Here is a 22,825-nt window from a genome sequence, read left to right as displayed (position 1 = left end):
TATGTTATCCAATGGTGCATAAATGAGGTTGTTCGAAATCGCAAAGAGATGTACCTATCAGTAAGATGTTTATTTCCAAATTGCTCCATTCTCCAGATATTGCAGATATTGATTCCTCTGTCCTCTACAGCTTGTCATGCAAAAAACAAGCCCCCACAGAGCTTCGTAAATGGAAAAAGTTATGGGGCTTTGAATACAGCGATGCAAAAAAAAATTGATAGTGAGTAGATGAGAGAGGTGAAATAGACTTGTTTGGCTTGGTGCAGGGCTGAATTGTAGGTTCTGAAAATAAATTTTGAAGCGGAGAAAGTCTGTGGACTTTTGTGACTTTCTCCACAGCCGTTCAGCACACATAGAGCACTGCCGAAAGAAACACTTTTGAGATGTGAGCCAGGGTGGCCGTGGTCTGTATCGGATGGCTTGATTCATGGGCAGCTTGACTCATCTAGGACGCGTTTGAGAACAGTGTTGTAATGTATGTTGGCCAGGTCGGGGCAAGAGAAGAGAGATATAGAGGACAGAGAAAACTGTAGGGTCTCTAAAGTTTTGGGTGTGAACGGACTGAAGGTTCCTGCACATATGGTGGGTAAAAGGGTCTCGAGAGATGCTAGGGAGCTTGACAGAGGAAGAGGGGAGGTTATGGTCCAAGATCAGGAGAGGGGAGTTAGAGAACTGGGAAGCTGGGCAGAGACGGAGAAAGACCAGATCCAGAGTATTGACATCCTTGTGAGTGGGAGAGGCTGTGAGTTGTGAGAGACCAAAGGAGGAAGTGAGCAATAGAAGCTAAGGGGCAGATGGGAAAATGGGGTTATTGGTGGGGATGTTAAAGTCACCTAGAATGAGGGTTGGGATTTCACAGGAGAGGAAGTGAGGGAGAAAAGCGGCAAAGTGATCCAGAAACAGACAAGGAGGATCTGTGGGGCGGTAGATGACCGATACTCGCATGGACAGTGGACAGAAAAGTCGTAGGGTAGGTACCTCAACTGATGGGAAGGTGAGTGAGGGTACCGGGGAGGGGGGGTGACCTGGTATGTACAAAGAAAAAAAGTAAAGATGAGGATAGAGGCTACAGTAGTAGTGATGGTGGTGAAGTGCAAGGTGTTTAGGCAATTTATGTCGCCTACCTGTCTCCTGCCATGTATAACTGCATAAAACACTTGATCCTGGTCACACTTCATACAGGACTCACAATTGTGCCAGTGAAGGGAATATGTAACAGCTTACAGCTGGGAGTGGATAGTTTAATTAGATTAATTAAGCAACTTGCCAGTGATTGACTAGAGCTTTATGGTCCTCCTTTTTTTAAAACAACATCTCGACAATAAAACTGGAGATAGAGGTGTGGGATGATGTTATCTGGGAGAGTGGGACCTAAAAAGTATATATTAAGTACAAAATTCAAACTTGGTAAGAGACATACCATAGACATAAAACAGCTCAAATGAGCAATGAGGCATCGGTGGTGCAGATTTACAGAAATGAGCAGGTGCCCGCAGCACAGAGTGTTTCAGCAATTCAGTTAGAGACATGCCATAGACATAAAACAGTTCAAGTGAGCAAAATAGGCTATTGTCACTAAGGAGTTAAAGGGCTTGTCTACTTTCTTCCCAAAAACTGTATCATTCCTGTACAAGAGCTTTGTCTGGTATTGCAGCTCTATTCACTCAACCCCTTAATGAGCGAATGATACGTCTTTTTATGGTGGCCATTAAGGGGCTTTGTTGTGCAGCACCCTCAAAAGACGGCACTGCATTAGAAGCCCAGCACAAGTCTCCTGTGCCAGAGGAAGTGGGTGCTTAGCTGTCAGATGATAGCTGGGCACTTACTCCAGTAGCAGGCACTGAAGAGACTTTTGATTCCAACTATTTAAAGCTTTACACACTACTGTCAGTGAGACCTTGGCATGTAAAGGGCAGACAGAGGAATGGGGTTCCCTCTGTCACACATCGGACCCTCGTGATGTGATCGTCGGCCTGGCTATAGTCTCCAGGTTGCCAGTTACAGTGCCGTATGATCAGCTTCTAGCTGATCTCATAGGCTTCCTAATGCACTACTATTCTGTAGTATAATAGTGTATTAGATGAATAATAAAATATGATGATATTCAAGTTCCCCAGTGGACAAAAAAAAGTTTAAAAAGTATTTTAAAAAGAAAATTGTAAAAAATAAAAGTATAAAAATCAAAACAACAAAACTGCAGCTTTCCTCCTTCACTATGTAAAAAAAAATCACATATATGTAATCGCTGCGTTCGTAATGACCCAGACAAAAAAAAGTTATTTCACTATTTAACTGCACAGTGCATGCCAGGAAAAGAAAATACAAAAAATGCCAAAAATATCTAATTTTGTCTATCTTGTCTTACAAATAACAGAATAGAAAGGGATCAAAATTAGAGATTAGCGAGCACCAAAATGCTCGAGTGCTCGTTACTCGAGTTAAACTTTCAGTGATGCTCGAGAGTTCGTTTCGAGTAACGAACCCCATTGAAGTCAATGGGCGACTCGAGCATTTTTGTATATGACTGGTGCTCCGCTAAGGTTTTCATTTATGAAAATCTTAGCAAATCACCAAAGTCATGTAAAAAACACAGAAATGGATAGGGCAGGCGAGGAGAAACATGCAGGGCTGCATTTTCGGGCTGCCAGCGAGCGCGGGATGAATTTTCGGGAAGGGCTTAAAAATATAAGCCCTTACCTGAAAATCATCCTAAAATGTGTAAAAAAAAAAAAAATATGTCAGCATTAAGATCGTTCTCCTCTGCCACAGCTGTAACAGCTGTGGCAGAGAAGAACGATGTTAGCCCATTGAATTCAATGGAGCCGGCAATACAGCCGGCTCCATTGAAAGCAATGGGCTGCCGGCGAGCGCGGGATGAATTTTCGGGAAGGGCTTAAAAATATAAGCCCTTCCCTGAAAAAGAAAGATTTTAGTGTAAAAAAGAATAAAAATGCAGGCATTCTCTTCAATGGAGCCGTTGCTGCTGTCGGCGACTCCATTGAAGACAATGGTCCGCTGGCACACCTGAATTCTTTTTCAGGGAAGGGCTTTACATATAAGCCATTCCCTGGAAATGAATTAAAAGTGATTTAAAAAAAAAAAAAAAATAGATACTCACCTCCCTTCAGCTGCCGAGGCACAGCTGTGTCTTCTCCTGCTGTCCCCTGCACTGTGGTGCTGAACTGCTGTCATTCAGCTGTGAGCTGCACTGAGCCAATCAGAGGCAGCATTCACTCACCCATTAATGAATTCATGAATGGGTGTGAGTGAGATCTGCCTCTGATTGGTCAGGCTGTGACCAATCAGAGGCAGCTCATTCAGCAGGCGGGGATTTTAAATCCCCGGCTGCTGAATACTACTCACAGCTGTTCAGAGCAGTTCAGGAGGACTGCCGACAGCCGCAGCTGAACTCCGTCTGCCGGGACCAGGTGAGTATATATATTTTTTTATTTTTACACATTTCTGGATGAATTGCAGGGAAGGGCTTATATATTTAAGCCCTTCCCGAAAATTCATTGTGCGATCGCCGGCAGCCCATTGCTTTCAATGGAGCCGGCTGTATTGCCGGCTCCATTGAATTCAATGGTCAGTGCTCGTTTAATCGAGACGAGCACCGCGTGGTGCTCGCCTCGAGTAACGAGCATCTCGAGCACCCTAATACTCGAACGAGCATCAAGCTCGGACGAGTATACTTGCTCATCTCTAATCAAAATGTTAAATGTATCAACAAATGGTTCTATTAAAAAATGCAGCCTATCCCGCAAAAAAAAAGCCTCACATAACACCGTTGATAAAAAAAGAAAACATGTTAGGGGCTTAGAATGCAGCGATAAACAAAAAAATATATTTTTTAAGAAGTGTGAAAAAGTTGTAAAGATAAACAAAACAAACCTATATAAAGTTAGCATTGACACAATTGTACTGGCTGGCAGAATTCATTTAACATATTATTTAGGGCTTATTCACAGGAGTGTATAGGAAGTCTTCACACGCACAGTTCAGCATAAGTTTTCACAGCCGGCCGATATATGCTACCATCTGACTGTCGATCCCCTTCCCTCCCCCTCACCTGCTCTCTGCCTCTCTTCACCCCTCCTGCTATTTGCAGTGGGAGCTAAGCTCCAGCCGCTCCCGCCCCTTGTCTGCAGCCTGCAATGCGGGGGGGTGGATGGCAGGACGGGGTGGAGCTTAGCTCTGCCCACTCCCTGCCCCCTCCCATTGCAAACAGCCAGGGTGCAGAAGAGAAGCAGAGAACCGTCGAGGGGGAGGGAAGGGTATAGACAGTCAGATGGTAGCATATATCAGCCGGCTGTGAATAAGCCCTTATACTGTATGGTCAATGCCAGAATTGCAGCTTTCATTTATTTTGTCTCTAGAAAAAAATTGAATAAAAAGCAAACAGAATGTTACCAAAATTTGCATGAATGAAGACTAGAGTTAATCCTGCAAAAAACACTGAGCCCCATAGAGTTCCATCGATGGAAAAATAATATTGTTCTTGCTCTTGGAAGGCGGCAACACAAAAACAAATCTTTAAAGAAAAAAAAGGGGGGCGGGGGGTTTGTGTGCAAAAATAGTAAAACATAATAAAAATAGTTTAAAAAAAAACCTGTCTAGACTTGGTGTTGTGGGAATCGTGCCGACTGGAGAACAATGTTATCAGTATTTATTTTATACACTGAACGCCGTAACCATGAAATCCAATGAACAAATGGCAGAACTTATTTTTTTTCACCAAAACCCCTAAAAAAATTAATAAAAGGTTATACAATACATTATGTGTACCCAAAAGTTAGACATTAGAAAATACAACTTTTCCAACAAAAACCAAGCCCGCATATGGCTGTCGCAGAAAAATTTAAAAAAGTTATGGCTCCTGGGATGAAAAAAAAACTGAAAAATGAGTTGGTCATTAAGGCGCAAGCAGGCTTAGTCACTAAGGCGTTAAATAATGCAATAACACAAAAACTTTGGACTACAAATGACAGTTTCTTGAAAAAAAAAAAGCCGTCCGTTTCTGCTGTTCCCTTTAAATACGTGATGCCAGCTAGTATACAGTGTTGCTATCAGTTTTAGTTACATGCAGGTAACAGTATGAGAAATAAGGTTATAGACCGTCACCTTACTAACGTCTTGGAGGTGAAAAGCCTCCAGGCAGCGATCAGTCTTACTAGGTACAGCTCTACTTAGGATCACAGGGGTGCAGTAGATTGCAGAGGATTATTTCGGAGATAGCGTCTGTAGACATCTGTAGAAGTAGCACCTTTGACCTTATTACGTATCAAAAATGCAGCGACCTGAAAGTTGGTCATGTAGGAAGCATGGGATTTAGCCGGCAGAAATGATATTAGCTATACAATCAGACTGAATATTAAAGATGGCTCTGAAGGTCTGGATTTACAAAGAGGAAAGGAGAGAATGCAACAAATGAAATGTCCGGCTGCTCAGTAGAATAATATTAGAGAACATAAATATCATAGACAAGCCTTGTAGGAAAAATTCAAGTAAAAGGAAACAAAGGTACTGATTGAATAGTCTTGTCTAACATTATGTTAATACACTGACGTGCCAAATGCCATGGGACAGGAAATAGTATGGTGTAGGACGCTCTCTAACATCTCAACATGGCATCAGTTTCACAAGTGGATGGAAGACTTTTGACCATCTGGATAGCCCCCCACAGGTTCATGGTATTTGTAGGTGGCAGAACTCAGGTGAGAATGGACTGCGCCACCACATCTCATAAATGCTCAATTTGGATCATGTTGGGCAAACTTGCAGGTCCCACCTCTTGTAGGGACTCTCCAGAATGCTCCTCCAATCACTTCTGACCAATTCTAGACAACTTGGGCCCAAAGGCATGATGCATTATCCTTTTGGAATATTGCATCATTGTGGCGGTACATCAAGGACTTGGTGCACTGAAATGTAGTGGACTGAACCCATGCCATAAGAACACACCTCACACCAGTATGGAACCACCACCAGCCTGCACAGTTGACAAATGGGATCTATGGCTTCATGTGGTCTCTGCCATGCATGAGCCCTACCATCAGCTTCAAACAATTCATACAATGTATTTAAGCAGACCAGTGGACCCAACTCATGCCATGAGAACACACCCCACACCAGTATGGAACAACCACCAGCTTACATGGAGTGTTGTTGATAACTGGGGTCCATGGCTTCATGGGGTCTGCGCCCCATATGAACCCTACCATTAGCCCCACACAATTGGTACTGTGACTTATCAGACCATGCCACACGTTCCAATCACCTAGTGTCCAATTAGCAACCTCACAAGCTCAGGTGAGGAACTGTATCCGGTGCTATGGTGGTAACAGAGGCAGTCTCGTAGATCTTCTCCTCCCATATCCGATGGAAGCTAAAGAACATTGCACTGTGGGGCCTTCTGCATTGAATGTGTATGGGATTTCTGCCGAAGTCACTTGTCTGTTTGCATAGACAATTCTAGCCAGACTCCGTTGATCGCAATATTTAAGCACCCGTTAGGTGACCACTGTGGGCAGTAGTGTCTTCTGTAATCAATTTACATTCTGCTATCCCAGGACTGTTGGCACATCTCTGTAAATGGATAAGTGTATAATGACGTCATGCTATAAAATACTGAGAGAGAATTGTATGGTTTTATTGTTATTATTGGCCATGTTGGAGTGTGAAGTATAACATTTTTAGGGTATGTTTACATATGGTGGTATTTCCACATCTAAGGGCTTTTGCCCACAAGTGTTTGTTTAACACTGCAATATCACTGCCCTTTTTTAACCCCTTAGTGACCAAGCCTGTTTGCGCCTTAATGACCAGATCAAATTTTGGAAATCTGACACCTGTCACTTTGACATAGCATAACTCCGTAAAGGTTTTGCTTATCCTAGTGATTCTGACATTATTTTTTCACCACATGTTGTACTTCATTTAGGTGGTGAAAATAGTCCGATAGAATTTGGGTATATTTATTAAAAGCGCCAAAATTGGGAACATTTTGAAAAAAATTTCATTTTTTCACATTTTCAACTGTGATATCTCAAATATGTGCAAACATATTGTACAAATTCTTGATAAGATATATATTTCCATCTGTTTACTTTATTCTGGGCGCACATTAGGAAAAGTTCAGGTTTTTTTTAACCATTTAAGAGACGTGCAAATTTAACATTGATTTACAGCATTTTGAGGAACACTTTATTTTCCGGCACCAAGCCAAAATCACAAAGGCTCATGAGTGTCAGAATGATAGATACCCCCACAAATGACTCCATTTTAAAAACTACACCCCTTAATGTATTCACTGAGGGGGGTCGTGAGTATTTTTACCTCACTGATTTTTTTCAGGAATTAATGCAATTTAGAGGAGAAAAAATAAAATTTCATGTTTTTGCAAATATGCCATTTAAGAGATGGGATTTTTTTTCTATAATGCACATGAAAATGTGTATTTGCACCCCAAATGGATCCCCCCGTTTGTCCTGTGTTCAGAAACATACCCATTGTTGACCTAATCTTCTGTCCATATGCACAACGGGGCCCAAACCAAAAAGAGCCGATGGTGACTTTCAGAACAGTCATTTTGCTTGAAGGCGATTTCAGCCCCATTGCCCAATTGTTGAGCCCTTGATGTACCAAAACAATATAGAACACTCACAAATGACCCCATTTTGAAAACTAGACCCCTTAACAAATTCCTCTAGAGGTATACTGTGTATTTTGACCCCATGGTTTTTGTATGAATCTAAGCAAAGCAGAAGGAAAAAATTACGATTTTCATTTTTTTGGCAATCATGTCACTTTTAAACCTGTTTTTTTTGTACAGCACACATAGGGATGAAGACTTTCACTCCAAAATGGATACCCCTGTTTGTCCCGTCTTCAGAAACATACCCATTGTGGCCCTAGTATTACGTCTGTATATGTTGGTATTCACAACGGGTCCCAAAACTAAAGGAGCAACCGGTGGCTTTTAGAACAGACATTTTGCGTGAAGGCGTTTTAGGCCCCATTGCCCACTTGTAGAACCCTTGAGCGGCCAAAACGACAGAGGACCCCCACAAATGACCCCATTTTGAAAACTAGACCACTTAACGTATACACCTAGGGGTGTACTGTATATTTTAACCCCACAGTTTTTGAATGAATCTGAGCAAAGCAGATGGAAAAAATTACGATTTTAATTTTTTTGGCAGTTGTGTCATTTTTAGAGTTGAGCGAACGTACTCGTCCGAGCTTGATACTCGTTCGAGTATTAGCGTGTTCGAGATGCTCGTTACTCGAGGCGAGCACCACGCGATGTTCGAGTTACTTTCACTTTCATTTCTGAGATGTTAGTGCGCTTTTCTGGCCAATAGAAAGACAGGAAAGGCATTACAACTTCCCCCTGCGACGTTCAAGCCCTATACCACCCCCCTGCAGTGAGTGGCTGGCGAGATCAGGTGTCACCCGAGTATATAAATCGTCCCCTCCCGCGGCTCGCCACAGATGCATTCTGACAGAGATCAGGGAAAGTGCTGCTGATGCCGGAGCTGCTATAGGGAGAGTGTTAGGATTGATTTTAGGCTTCAAGAACCCCAACGGTCCTTCTTAGGGCCACATCTGACCGTGTGCAGTACTGTTGAGGCTGCTTTTTGCAGTGTTGCAAATTATTATTTTTTTTTTGTATATCGGCCGTGCAGAGCATTGCGTCCAGAGCATTGCGTCCTGCAGTAATTTTACATAGTCCACGGCCAGTAATGCTGGTGAGGCAGGGACAGTGAAAGACATATCCAGTCTATATAGGCAGTGGGCTTTTCCAAAAAAATTTGGGAAAAAAAATCTATTTGGGCTGCCTGTGACCGTCCTAACTGTACTGCGTCTCTGCTGGGGGTAGTTGTCCTAATTCATACGCAGCCAGCTAAGTGTTACAGCAGGCTTGCTCAAAATTCTTTCCTGGCTCTGCGTTGCCTCTTACATCACCGCTGTCATCCTGTCCAGAGTGAAACAGTCTGCAGTAATTTTACATAGTCCACGGCCAGTAGTGGTGGTGAGGCAGGGACAGTGAAAGACATATCCAGTCTATATAGGCAGTGGGCTTTTCCAAAAAAATTTGGGAAAAAAATCTATTTGGGCTGCCTGTGACCGTCCTGACTGTACTGCGTCTCTGCTGGGGGTAGTTGTCCTAATTCATACGCAGCCAGCTAAGTGTTACAGCAGGCTTGTGCAAAATTCTTTCCTGCCTCTGCTGTGCGTTCCGTAAGCAAAGTCAGCCTCCAACCACAGGCCAATAAGCGGCACATTTAATTACAGCGTTCTGTTTCTGCACTACTGGTAATACAGCATGCTGAGGGGTAGGGGTAGTCCTAGAGGACGTGGACGCGGGCGAGGACGCGGAGGCCCAAGTCAGGGTGTGGGCACAGGCCGAGCTCCTGATCCAGGTGTATCGCAGCCGACTGCTGCGGGATTAGGAGAGAGGCACGTTTCTGGCGTCCCCACATTCATCTCACAATTAATGGGTCCACGCGGTAGACCTTTATTAGAAAATGAGCAGTATGAGCAGGTCCTTTCGTGGATGGCAGAAAGTGCATCCAGCAATCTATTGACCACCCTGAATTCTGCGCCGTCCACTGCTGCAACTCTGAATCCTTTGGCTGCTGCTCCTCCTTCCTCCCAGCCTCCTCACTCCATTACAATGACACATTCTGAGGAGCAGGCAGACTCCCAGGAACTGTGCTCGGGCCCCTGCCCAGAATGGGCAGCAATGGTTCCGAATCCTCTCCCACTGGAGGAGTTTGTCGTGACCGATCCCCAACCTTTGGAAAGTTCCCGGGGTCCGGGGGATGAGGCTGGGGACTTCCGGCAACTGTCTCAAGAGATTTCAGTGGGTGAGGAGGACGATGACGATGAGACACAGTTGTCTATCACTCAGGTAGTAGTAATTGGAGTAAGTCCGAGGGAGGAGCGCACAGAGGATTCGGAGGAAGAGCAGCAGGACGATGAGGTGACTGACCCCACCTGGTTTGCTACGCCTACTGAGGACAGGTCTTCAGAGGGGAAGGCAAGTGCAGCAGCAGGGCAGGTTGGAAGAGGCAGTGCGGTGGCCAGGGGTAGAGGCAGGGCCAGACCGAATAATCCACCAACTGTTTCCCAAAGCGCCCCCTCGCGCCATGCCACCCTGCAGAGGCCGAGGTGCTCAAAGGTCTGGCAGTTTTTCACTGAGAGTGCAGACGACCGACGACCAGTGGTGTGCAACCTTTGTCGCTCCAAGATCAGCCGGGGAGCCACCACCACCAGCCTCACCACCACCAGCATGCGCAGACATATGATGGCCAAGCACCCCACAAGGTGGGACGAAGGCCGTTCACCGCCTCCGGTTTGCACCGCTGCCTCTCCCCCTGTGCCCCAACCTGCCACTGAGATCCAACCCCCCTCTCAGGACACAGGCACTACCGTCTCCTGGCCTGCACCCACACCCTCGCCTCCGCTGTCCTCGGCCCCATCCACCAATGTCTCTCAGCGCACCGTCCAGCCGTCGCTAGCGCAAGTGTTGGAGCGCAAGCGCAAGTATGCCGCCACGCACCCGCACGCTCAAGCGTTAAACATGCACATAGCCAAATTTATCAGCCTGGAGATGCTGCCGTATAGGGTTGTGGAAACGGAGGCTTTCAAAGGTATGATGGCGGCGGCAGCCCCGCGCTACTCAGTTCCCAGTCGCCACTACTTTTCCCGATGTGCCGTCCCAGCCCTGCACGACCACGTCTCCCGCAACATTGTACGCGCCCACACCAACGTGGTTACTGCCAAGGTCCACTTAACAACGGACACGTGGACAAGCACAGGCGGGCAGGGCCACTATATCTCCCTGACGGCACATTGGGTGAATTTAGTGGAGGCTGGGACAGAGTCAGAGCCTGGGACCGCTCACGTCCTACTCACCCCCAGAATTGCGGGCCCCAGCTCGGTGGTGGTATCTGCGACGGTGTATGCTTCCTCCACTAAACCACCCTTCTCCTCCTCCTCCTACGCAACCTCGGTCTCGCAATCAAGATGTGTCAGCAGCAGCACGTCGCCAGCAGTCGGTGTCGCGCGGCACGGCAGCACAGCGGTGGGCAAGCGTCAGCAGGCCGTGCTGAAACTACTCAGCTTAGGAGAGAAGAGGCACACGGGCCACGAACTGCTGCAGGGTCTGACAGAGCAGACCGACCGCTGGCTTGCGCCGCTGATCCTCCAACCGGGCATGGTCGTGTGTGACAACGGCCGTAACCTGGTGGCGGCTCTGCAGCTCGGCAGCCTCACGCACGTGCCATGCCTGGCCCACGTCTTTAATTTGGTGGTTCAGCGCTTTCTGAAAAGCTACCCACGCTTGTCAGACCTGCTCGGAAAGGTGCGCCGGCTCTGCGCACCTTTCCGCAAGTCCCACACGGACGCTGCCACCCTGCGCACCCTGCAACATCGGTTTCATCTGCCAGTGCACCGACTGCTGTGCGACGTGCCCACACGGTGGAACTCTACGCTCCACATGTTGGCCAGGCTCTATGAGCAGCGTAAAGCTATAGTGGAATACCAACTCCAACATGGGCGCGCGCAGTGGGAGTCAGCCTCCTCAATTCTTTACAGAAGAGTGGGCCTGGTTGGCAGACATCTGCCAGGTCCTTGGAAACTTTGAGGAGTCTACCCAGATGGTGAGCGGCGATGCTGCAATCATTAGCGTCACCATTCCTCTGCTATGCCTCTTGAGAAGTTCCCTGCAAAGCATAAAGGCAGATGCTTTGTGCTCGAAAACAGAGGCGGGGAAGACAGTATGTCGCTGGATAGTCAGAGCACCCTCCTGTCTATATCTCAGCGTGTTGAGGAGGAGGAGCATGAGGAGGATGAGGAGGAGGGGGAAGAGACAGCTTGGCCCACTGCTGAGGGTACCCATGCTGCTTGCCTGTCATCCTTTTAGCGTGTATGGCCTGAGGAGGAGGAGGAGGAGGAGGATCCTGAAAGTGATCTTCCTAGTGAGGACAGCCATGTGTTGCGTACAGGTACCCTGGCACACATGGCTGACTTCATGTTAGGATGCCTTTCTCGTGACCCTCGCATTACACGCATTCTGGCCACTACGGATTACTGGGTGTACACACTGCTCGACCCACGGTATAAGGAGAACCTTTCCACTCTCATACCCGAAGAGGAAAGGGGTTCGAGAGTGATGCTATACCACAGGACCCTGGCGGACAAACTGATGATAAAATTCCAAACCGACAGCGCTAGTGGCCGAAGGCACAGTTCCGAGGGCCAGGTAGCAGGGGAGGAGCGGAGATCAGGCAGCATGTACAGCACAGGCAGGGGAACACTCTCTAAGGCCTTTGACAGCTTTCTGGCTCCCCAGCAAGACTGTGTCACCGCTCCCCAGTCAAGGCTGAGTCGGCGGGAGCACTGTAAAAGGATGGTGAGGGAGTACGTAGCCAATCGCACGACCGTCCTCTGTGACGCCTCTGCCCCCTACAACTACTGGGTGTCGAAGCTGGACACGTGGCCTGAACTCGCGCTGTATGCCCTGGAGGTGCTTGCTTGTCCTGCGGCTAGCGTCTTGTCAGAGAGGGTGTTTAGTGCGGCTGGGGGAATCATCACAGATAAGCGTACCCGCCTGTCAACCGACAGTGCCGACAGGCTTACACTCATCAAGATGAACAAAGCCTGGATTTCCCCAGACTTCTCTTCTCCACCAGCGGACAGCAGCGATACCTAAACAATACGTAGGCTGCACCCGCGGATGGAAGCATTGTTCTCTATCACCATCAAAAACGTGGACCTTTTAGCTTCATCAATCTGTGTATGATATTCATCCTCCTCCTCCTGCTCTTCCTCCTGAAACCTGACGTAGTCACGCCGAATGGGCAATTTTTCTTAGGCCCACAAGGCTCAGTCATATAATTTTTGTAAACAATTTTTATACGTTTCAATGCTCATTAAAGCGTTGAAACTTGCACCTGAACCAATTTTTATTTTAACTGGGCTGCCTCCAGGCCTAGTTACAAATTAAGCCACATTAACCAAAGCGATTAATGGGTTTCACCTGCCCTCTTGGTTGGGCATGGGCAATTTTTCTGAGGTACATTAGTACTGTTGGTACACCAATTTTTGGGGGCCCTCACCTACAGTGTAACCCAATTAATTTTTGGCCCACCTGCATTAAAGCTGACGTTACATCAGCTGTGCTGGGCACTGCAATGGGATATATTTATGTACCGCGGGTGGCTTCCTGGCACCCACCCATGCTGTCGGTCCACACGGAGTTGTAACTGCATGTGTCCACTTCTAAAGAACCCTAGTCTGACTGGGGCATGCATTGTGGGCCGAAGCCCACCTGCATTAAACATGACATTACCTCAGCTGTGCTGGGCACTGCAATCGGATATATTTATGTACCGTCGGTGGGTTCCAGGGAGCCACCCATGCTGTCGGTCCACACGGAGTTGTAACTGCATGTGTCCACTTCTAAAGAACCCCAGTCTGACTGGGGCATGCAGTGTTGGCCGAAGCCCACCTGCATTAAACATGACATTACCTCAGCTGTGATGGGCAATGCAATGGGATATATTTATGTACCGCCGGTGGGTTCCAGGGAGCCACCCATGCTTTCGGTCCACACGGAGTTGTAACTGCATGTGTCCACTTCTAAAGAACCCCAGTCTGACTGGGGCATGCAGTATGGGCCGAAGCCCACCTGCATTAAACATGACATTACCTCAGCTGTGCTGGGCAATGCAATGGGATTTATTTATGTACCGCCTGTGGCTTCCTGGGGCCCTCCCATGCTGTCGGTCCACACGGACTTCACAATAGGGAGTTGTACCTGCCTGTGTCTACTTATAAAGAACCCCAGTCTGACTGGGGTATGCAGTGTGGGCCGAAGCCCACCTGCATTAAACATGACATTACCTCAGCTGTGATGGGCAATGCAATGGGATATATTTATGTACCGCCGGTGGCTTCCTGGCACCCACCCATGCTGTCGGTCCACAGGGACTTTGCAATAGGGAGTTGTACCTGCCTGTGTCTATGAATTAAAAACCCCGGTCAGGTTGGGGCATGCAGTGTGGGCCGAAGCCCACCTGCATTTAACATGACATTATCTCAGCTGTGATGGACACTGCAATGGGATACATTTATGTACAGCCGGTGGGTTCCAGGGAGCCACCCATGCTGTGGGTGCACACGGAATTCCCATTGCGGAGTTGTACCTGCCTGTGACTATTTATAAAAAAACGCGGTCTGACTGGGGCATGCAGACACCTTGACAGAATGAATAGTGTGTGGCACATAGGTTCCCCATTGCTATGCCCACGTGTGCAGCTCCTGATGGCGGTGGCACAGGATTATATTTCTCATTGCTTCTGTACAGCATTGTGGGCTATCGCCCCGCCCCTTTTAAAGAGGGTCGCTGCCTAGCCATGCCAACCCTCTGCAGTGTGTGCCTGCGGTTCCTCCTCATGGCAGACGCACTTATAAATAGACATGAGGGTGGTGTGGCATGAGGGCAGCTGAAGGCTGCGCAGGGACACTTTGGTGTGCGCTGTGGACACTGTGTCGTGCGGGGGGGGGAGGGGGGTTGTGCAGCATGTAACCCAGGAGAAGTGGCAGCGGAGTGTCATGCAGGCAGTGATTGTGCTTTGTTGGAGGTAGTGTGGTGCTTAGCTAAGGTATGCATTGCTAATGAGGGCTTTTCAGAAGTAAAAATTGTTGGGAGGGGGGGGCCACTCTTGCCGCTATTGTGGCTTAATAGTGGGACCTGGGAACTTGAGATGCAGCCCAACATGTAGCCCCTCGCCTGCCCTATCCGTTGCTGTGTCGTTCCCATCACTTTCTTGAATTGCCCAGATTTTCACAAATGAAAACCTTAGCGAGCATCGGCGATATACAAAAATGCTCGGGTCGCCCATTGACTTCAATGGGGTTCGTTACTCGAAACGAACCCTCGAGCATCGCGAAAATTTCGTCCCGAGTAACGAGCACCCGAGCATTTTGGTGCTCGCTCATCTCTAGTCATTTTAAAAACATTTTCTTTTGTACAGCGTACATAAGAATGAAAAAGTTCACCCCACAATGGATACCCCCTTTTGTCCTGTTTTCAGAGACATACCCATTGTGGCCTTAATATTATGTCTGTATGCACAACGGGGCTCAAAAGGAAAGGCGCATCAAATTTCAACTGTGTCTTAAAGTTTACGTAATCGCCATTATCTATTGGATAACGGCGATCACGTGACCGGGGAGCGCTCACTGCAGCCCTTGGTCACTGCTCCAGGCTCTTGGCTACATTTAGTAGACAGGAGCAAGAAGACTTTGAATTTCCAGGGCCCTCAACAGGTTTTGCGCTTGCGTCCGCCATTTTGCTAATGGGCACATGCGCCAAAGTTGGGGAAAGGTCCGCGGATAAAGATCCCATCGGGGGACATCGCCGGAGGCCTTAGGTAAGTAATTTCACCTCCCCTCACGAATCTGATCTGTGATTGGAGGTGAAATTTTCACTTTTTTACTTTTACGTGATGGCCGTTTTCAATTGGAAAACGGCGATCACGTGACCAGGAACCGCGTTTTGCGGGGACGGTGAAATCTCCAGGCTCTCGGCTACATTTGGTAGCCAGGAGCAGGGAGATTTTAAATTACCCTGGCAATCTGTGTGTTTTGTACATGCGTCCGCCACCTTGGCGGCGGGCGCATGCGCAAAAGCCGTGGTGAAGTCCACGGATAAATGCGGTGCCTTAGGTACGTTATTTCATCTCCCTCACAGATATGATCCGTGAGGGGAGATGAAACTTAAACTTTTTTTCTTTTTTTTAAACTTTTTTAACACTTTTTTTTACTTTACATGATCGCTGCTATCCATTGGATAGCAGCGATCATGTGACCGGGAACCGCATACAGCAGCTCCCGATGACATCCCTCTGCTCTCGGCTATACATGGGAGCCAGGAGCAGAAGGATTTTTAAATTTCCCGGGCGCGCGCGCGCCTTCTGAGCGTGCGCCCGACGCATGATGTCGGCGCGCATGCGCAGAAGGCGCCGACGGGACCTGGAGGCTGGGACACCGCCGATCATCGAGGCGAAGGCCGGTGAGTACTTTCAGCTGCCCCGATGAATCCAATCCACCGGGGCAGCTGAATCTTTCACTTTTTTTTTACTTTTTACTAACTTTTATATGATCGCCGGCATTCGGTAAATGCCACCGATCATGTGACCGGGGGAGGGGATCCGCGGCCCGGAATGGCAGCTCCCGGAGGTAGCCGGCAGCATGGAGCTGCCACGTCCTCAGCTTGCAGGGCCTTAATCTCTGCAGGAAACATATTTCTACGTCCTCAGGGAATAAGGCCCAGCAAGTGAGGACGTAAAAAGACTATGGGCCGGTCGTTAAGGAGTTAATGCAAATGTCAATGGGACTTGCTAATGTTAAAATCGCATCGCGCAAACTTGAGATTTCTGTGCGATACGATTTTAACATTAGAAAGTCCCAATAAAAAAATTGCTGCGGTATCGCAGTGTTTAAAAAAAACGCTAGTGGGTAAAACCCCATAAGCAGTCAAAATCTGTGGATTTTGTGTTGAAATCAGTTGCGTACTCACAACTGTTTTCAGAAGGGATAGCCCTCACCTCCAAAGTCTTCGGCTGTTAGCACTTCCTTCACCCTGTACCCAGCGGTCTGTACTGAGCGCAGTGCTGCTGGTCAGGTGATGCAGAAGTGCCATGTCCGCCAAGAGTAAATGTATCCTAATATTGTTTTATGTTGTTTTAGTAAGTGGGGGAGATGAGTCAAGCAGCAGGGTTGTGTTGCGAGAGCCCAGAAACGGGAAGTTGAGAGTAAGCCATAGGGCAGAGGCGTTGCTAGGGGTTTAAAGGATCAGGGGCACAAGCTCTAGGGCATATGTTGAGCTCCCACTCTCCCTTCAGAAAAAAAATCTAAAAATGTACATGTATGCTTATCATATAACATTGTTGCCGCTATTCCAGAGGCAAATATTACACTATACAGTAAGTTGTGTAACTGCTGCCAAGTACAGAACTCTTTACTCATCTCTACCCGTACAAGAGCTGGCATCACGACAAAACATCTTCTCTTACCCAACTCAGCGGATAGCAGGTTATGAGAACTTGATTTTACCACTGTGCTCAGCAGCCCCAGGCCGTGTTTTGCCACCTTGCAAGGAGGAGCAGCAGAGCCACCGTGACTGACATCTCAATTTCCCTGGCTGCTTATCCCCTCCTAGGTCTGGCCCGGTCACCACACAAACTTTTCAAAAGTTTGGTTTGGTTGATTCGCGAATGTGGGCAGAAAGTAGAGTTTCATCAAAATTGGTTTGAACCGAATCTGAAATTCATCAACACCCCTAAAACTTGTGTATAACAGAAGAAGGATGAAAGAGGAAGAAGAAGGTTTGATCACGACAAACTGCTCAAAGTTTGGGCTTGTACCAAACAAACTTTTATAACTGTTCAACCTGAAAGAGGGTTTAACTGTTTCAGTTCGCTCAACACTACTTATGACAAATCCACGCTGCCCTCTGAACGTACAGAAATACACAACTACAGCAGCGGTGGTCTAGTAGACCATAGACCGTCGGTGCTGTAGTTGTGCACTTCTGTACATTCAGACAGATGGCGAATCTATGATTTTGAAAGACGTGCAATTTGCCCACTCCCATTTCCAGAATTGCAGCAGTCACATGACCCCTCTTCGCTGTTCCCACTCTCACCAATCTGATAGTAAAGTGTAACGCTCCAGTGACTTCAGTATATCTTTGCACTGCTAAGCCTCTTTGTATGTAGGAATGTATGGAAGGGAAGGGGGAGGGTAGAATCTGTATGGGAGAAGCAAAATAGTGTAAAATGGTTACGTCTTTTATGTTGTTGATTTCCAAAAAATCTGCTCTAATAGTACTGTATATATACTGTAAAGTGGGTAGCTCTTCAGTATCACAGAACTTGATATCGATTCTGTTCTGCAATGCATATATTACAAATGAATGTGTTTTCCATTATGTTTCTGCATATAATTGCCTAATATGCATACTAGATCTAAAAAGTGTACTTGATTAATAGTTGCCCAGCCTACATATCATATGTATCCTACTTGTGCAGAAAGCAGAAAGATAAAAGCATAACAGTTCAAGAATTAAAAGCAGCACCATAACCAAGCTCATAACATAACTACAGTCCCAGAGCCAAACTCAGTACATAAATACAACACCATAGTCAAGCTCCAGAACCAATAAATGCAGCACCAGAACCAAGTTCAACTAGAAACTGGAAGAGAGGGCAACAAGAGCAATAGGGGGGAAGACAGTGATCTGGGACGAAGTAACGGCAATGAGGGTTGTGCAGGGGGTGGGTTTAGTGCAGTTAGAACTGACAAAACAGCTAATTGTATCATAAGTTTAATCCCACTTAATGATGAGACTAGGAGAAGATATGGGTGCAGGAGATGAACACGTGGAATCTCTATGAAATACATGGAGGGAAAAATAATAAAATCCCGATAGGGGTTTTCTATAGGCCACCAAAAATAACAGAAGAAACTGAAAACATATTATTAAGACAAATAGAAAAGGTGTCAAACCGCAATGAAGTGATTATTATGGAACATTTTAATTATCCAGATATAATATGGGGAGATGAAACCTGCGAATCTCAGAAAGGGGATAAGTTCTTGAGAACAATTAAAGATAACTGCCTTACCCAACTTGTACGGTAGCCAACTAGAAGGACTGGACTTAGTATTAACCAACAAACCGGACAGAATCACGGAGGTGCAGTTGTAGGGACACTTGGAAACCAATGACCACAATATATTTGATTTCCGGCTAGGTGGATAAAACGAACCCTCCCCCCCCCAAAAAAAATATCACCTGCCTAAGACGGGAGGAAGTGTAGAGCCGGTTAAAAAGGATTAAAATCGACAAATCGCCGGGTCCAGATGGAATACACCCAAGGGTTCTAAGGGAACTAGGTGACGTGATAGACAGACCGCTATTTCTTATATTTATGGACACTATTGAGGCCAAGGTTGTACCACCGGATTGGTGCATTGCCAATGTGGTTCCAATATACAAAATGGGGACAAGAAGGGTGCCGGGTAACTACAGGCCAGTAAGTCTCACTTGAATAATTGGAAAAATATTAGAGGGGTTTCTGAGAGATGCCATCCTGGAATACCTCAAGGAAAACAACAGTATAACACCTCATCAGCATGGGTTCATCATGGGGTTGATCATGTCATACCAATCTGATCAGCTTCTACAATAAAATAAGCTCTAGGCTGGACCTGGGAGAGTCTATTGATCTCTTATATTTGGACTTCTCTAAAGCATTTGACACCGTGCCACATATTAGGCTGATATATTAAATGAGACAGTTCGGTCTGGGTGAAAACGTGTGCATCTGGCTAAAGGACTAGCTCAGAGATAGAAAACAGAGGGTGGTAATAAATGGTTCATACTCTGATTGGGCCACTGTTGCTAGTGGGGGCCACAGGGTTAAGTGCTAGGTCCTATTCTGTTCAATATATTTATCACTGACCTGACAGAGGGACTTAACAGGGTCCAGGAGTCAGATAGGAACTGTCAAACATTGATCCGAGAACTACCATTAGGAAGTCAGAAGGGAATTTTTTCCCCCCAAATGGGCTAAATTGCCTTCTAGCTCATTATTTTTTTATTTTCCTTTGGATCAACAAGGGGGTGGGGGGGGGGGGGTGGAAACGGGCTGAACTAGATGAACATTGTTTCCCTTCGGCCAGACATACAATGTTACTATGTTCAACACATAAATACAGCACCAGAACCAAGCTAAAAAATAAGTGCAACCACATAATAACCAGTCCGATAGAGAAAAGAATATGCAAACACATAATTGCTTTATATCTCTATTTTATTTCTATCTATCACTTTTCATATCCACTTATAGATTAATCTGTAAGGAATAATAATTCATTTTGTGATTGTAGCAGATTATATCATTGCTCTAAAATGTTAAACGTCATAGGTCGGGTCAGTAGCCTATAGATTGTGGTTTGGTGAGGCTAATGTTGGAGAAAGAACCTGAAAGCAAAACAGAGGTACTATCTTTCAACCTTACAGAAATGTAGAAGCGGCTGGTAACTTCTTCCGTAAAATAGAGCCCATTATGATCTGTAACGAAAACACCTTTACCAGTGGGTAAGACCATAATGAGCAATATTATTTCCTGCCCATGATAGCAATTAAAACCACCTAAGTGTATATTTTTATACATGCCAGAGATGATTACTGTACATGCCAGAAGCATGATACATCCTGTTCCTAATGTCTATAAAAAATAAGGTGAATACAATAAAAAAAGAAACTTTCTCATTAACTGCCTGGGTAATGTGTTGCTGAGCTGCTCACATATACAAAATACTTAATAATTAGGTGCTGTAAGATACTGTATACCTTAGCACACTTCTTCTGTGCTTTAACACAGTCTCAGAACCAAGCTCATAATATTAATAAAAAACAAAAAACAAGCTCATTACAATTGCAGTACCTTAATTAAGCTAATAATAAATAAAGTACCAGAACCAAGCCCAGTACATAAATGTTGCACCAGAACCAAGCTCATAATAAATACAATGCAAGGTTCATAATAAATATAGCACTAGAACCAAGCTAAGTACATAGATACAGCACCAGAACCAAGCTCACTTCATAAATACAGCATCAGAATCAAGCTCATAACAAAGACAATGCCTAGTGGCCCTGAATTAGTGTGGCCCCTTCATATTGTTATATGTCAGTCTTGTGCCTTTTTCTTGTCAGTGTTTTATGTGTAGTGTGCATTTGGTATGTGTATTGCACCTATGCAGCACTGAATGAATTAATGTCTGGGTTATGTCTGGAAAATGTATCATGTTGTATGTCATGTGACTACGCCATTCATATATATGTGTTTGCAAAGAGGAATGCGAAAAAAGGAGAAGAGTTGAGTCTAGTCAAGTCTAGAGAGTTGGCTTGTGCAAGTTGGTCTGTACAAGTCGGTCTATACTACTCTACCCAGGATGTGCCGGAGCTAGCACTAAGCACTGAGAGAAAGAAGGACCGCTGTTTCAGAGAGAAAATGCACCAGAAGCATAAGTGTTAACTGGTAGAGTGTTGGGGAGAGAAAGAGTCGCTGAAAGCGAGATCACACAGATAACTAGGACTGTGGATTGTCTGGATTACCCCAAGAGTCCTCCCTGTCACACCACCTTTTAAACGTGTAATTGCGCCAAACTACTGTTGTAAATTGGGATTTGCCGAAGTTACAGTAAACAGACATTACCGACCGTTCCCGGTTTGTTTAGAAAGTTTCTCTGTGTGTGGACTAAGTTATTTACTTCATCAAAAGTCACTGCAGAGGAAGGAATGGTGGTGTCACGAGTGACAAAGAACTTTAAGGTAACTCCTGGTTACTTTTCCCTGTGACTTGTGAAAGTAACTTGGACAGGTCCCGAGCTACCCCCAAGGGAGAAGATGGAAGAGCGACCGTGACATAATTATCCTGATCTACCCCGTCATCTCCTTAGCTGTTGGCCCGCTCCTCGGACGCTACAAATGCAGCCACAGAAACTAGTTCATAATATAAACACAGTAGCAGAACTAAGCAATTATCTTGTGGAAGTGCTGATGGGCTGGCTACAGTGCTTCAAATATCAGAGAGAATGAGACAGACCCCGGAGGAGGAGGATTTATGTAGCTCCAAAAGATATTGTCAAATGGAGGAAGAAGGAGGACAATCTCCCCAAGCCTACAACGGCCTAGTGCCAAATTGGTGGCTGGCTCCCTGTGCGACCCCATGGGTGGCACATAGCTAAGGCCGGCCATAGTTGCATGATTTTACAATTATAGGTACTGGCCAAGAAAAAATAAACGTTGATTTAATGTTTCTAATCTGTTAATGCATTTATTCCAATGAGAGGTAAAGCAGTGACACATTATAATCCAGACTGTTACATAGTAAATATTACATGATTGCATGCTGATTGTGCCATGATCATAAAATGTATAGATTCTGGCATGCCTGCTTGTGCGAATATTGAAGGGGGCCTGGAATAAAATAAATGTTTTGTGATTATAATGTAGGGAACGGGAGGTCATAATATGAAGGCTCTGACTTATGAGATAGAAAGAGAATAAATTTTGCCGGCAGAGCCAGTGAGAGTGATAATATCAGAGATTGACAGTGACCGCAACAAAAAGAAAAGGAAGAGAAAATGTCTCTGTGACTGGAATTGGAAAGAACTAAAAGAAAGATAATCACAGGCTAGATCTGCTTTCCCGATGTTAAACCGTCTGCCAGATCCAAAAAACACCCTTCAAAACCGGAGTCATTCTAATTCATGACCACAATATGAACCTATGGGCTAATCAATCGAAAAATAAAGAGGCAGCTGCTGCATCATCCAACATTAGAGTGAGAAGGGCGAGCAGCGTTGCATATATAATCTCCTAGTAGAATATAGTATCTCAGACATGCAGCTAGCCAATGGACATTAATCAAAGTCCAATAACATCCGTAACGTAAAACATCTGCAAAACGAATGGAGAAAAGAGCAAAAATAGGAATAGGACAGTAGATACCGTACATTTTTATCAAATATTTCATTTTGAAGCTGTCATTCAAAGACAAGCTGTTAAGAATATGAGTTTTCAGCAAGTTATACAACTGCATGAACTGCAAAAAGTTTGGTTCAATGGCCTTCAATGAATTTAATGTGCACCAAACTTTTGAGACGACTTTTCAGAGCTATGATGTGAGTGTGTATACATGTATACAACCCTCTCTGCCTATTATATGACTTG

The sequence above is a fragment of the Eleutherodactylus coqui genome, chromosome 8 (assembly GCF_035609145.1).
Source record: "Eleutherodactylus coqui strain aEleCoq1 chromosome 8, aEleCoq1.hap1, whole genome shotgun sequence".
Taxonomy (NCBI): Eukaryota; Metazoa; Chordata; class Amphibia; order Anura; family Eleutherodactylidae; genus Eleutherodactylus; species Eleutherodactylus coqui.
Note: the sequence above shows the minus strand (reverse complement) of the source record.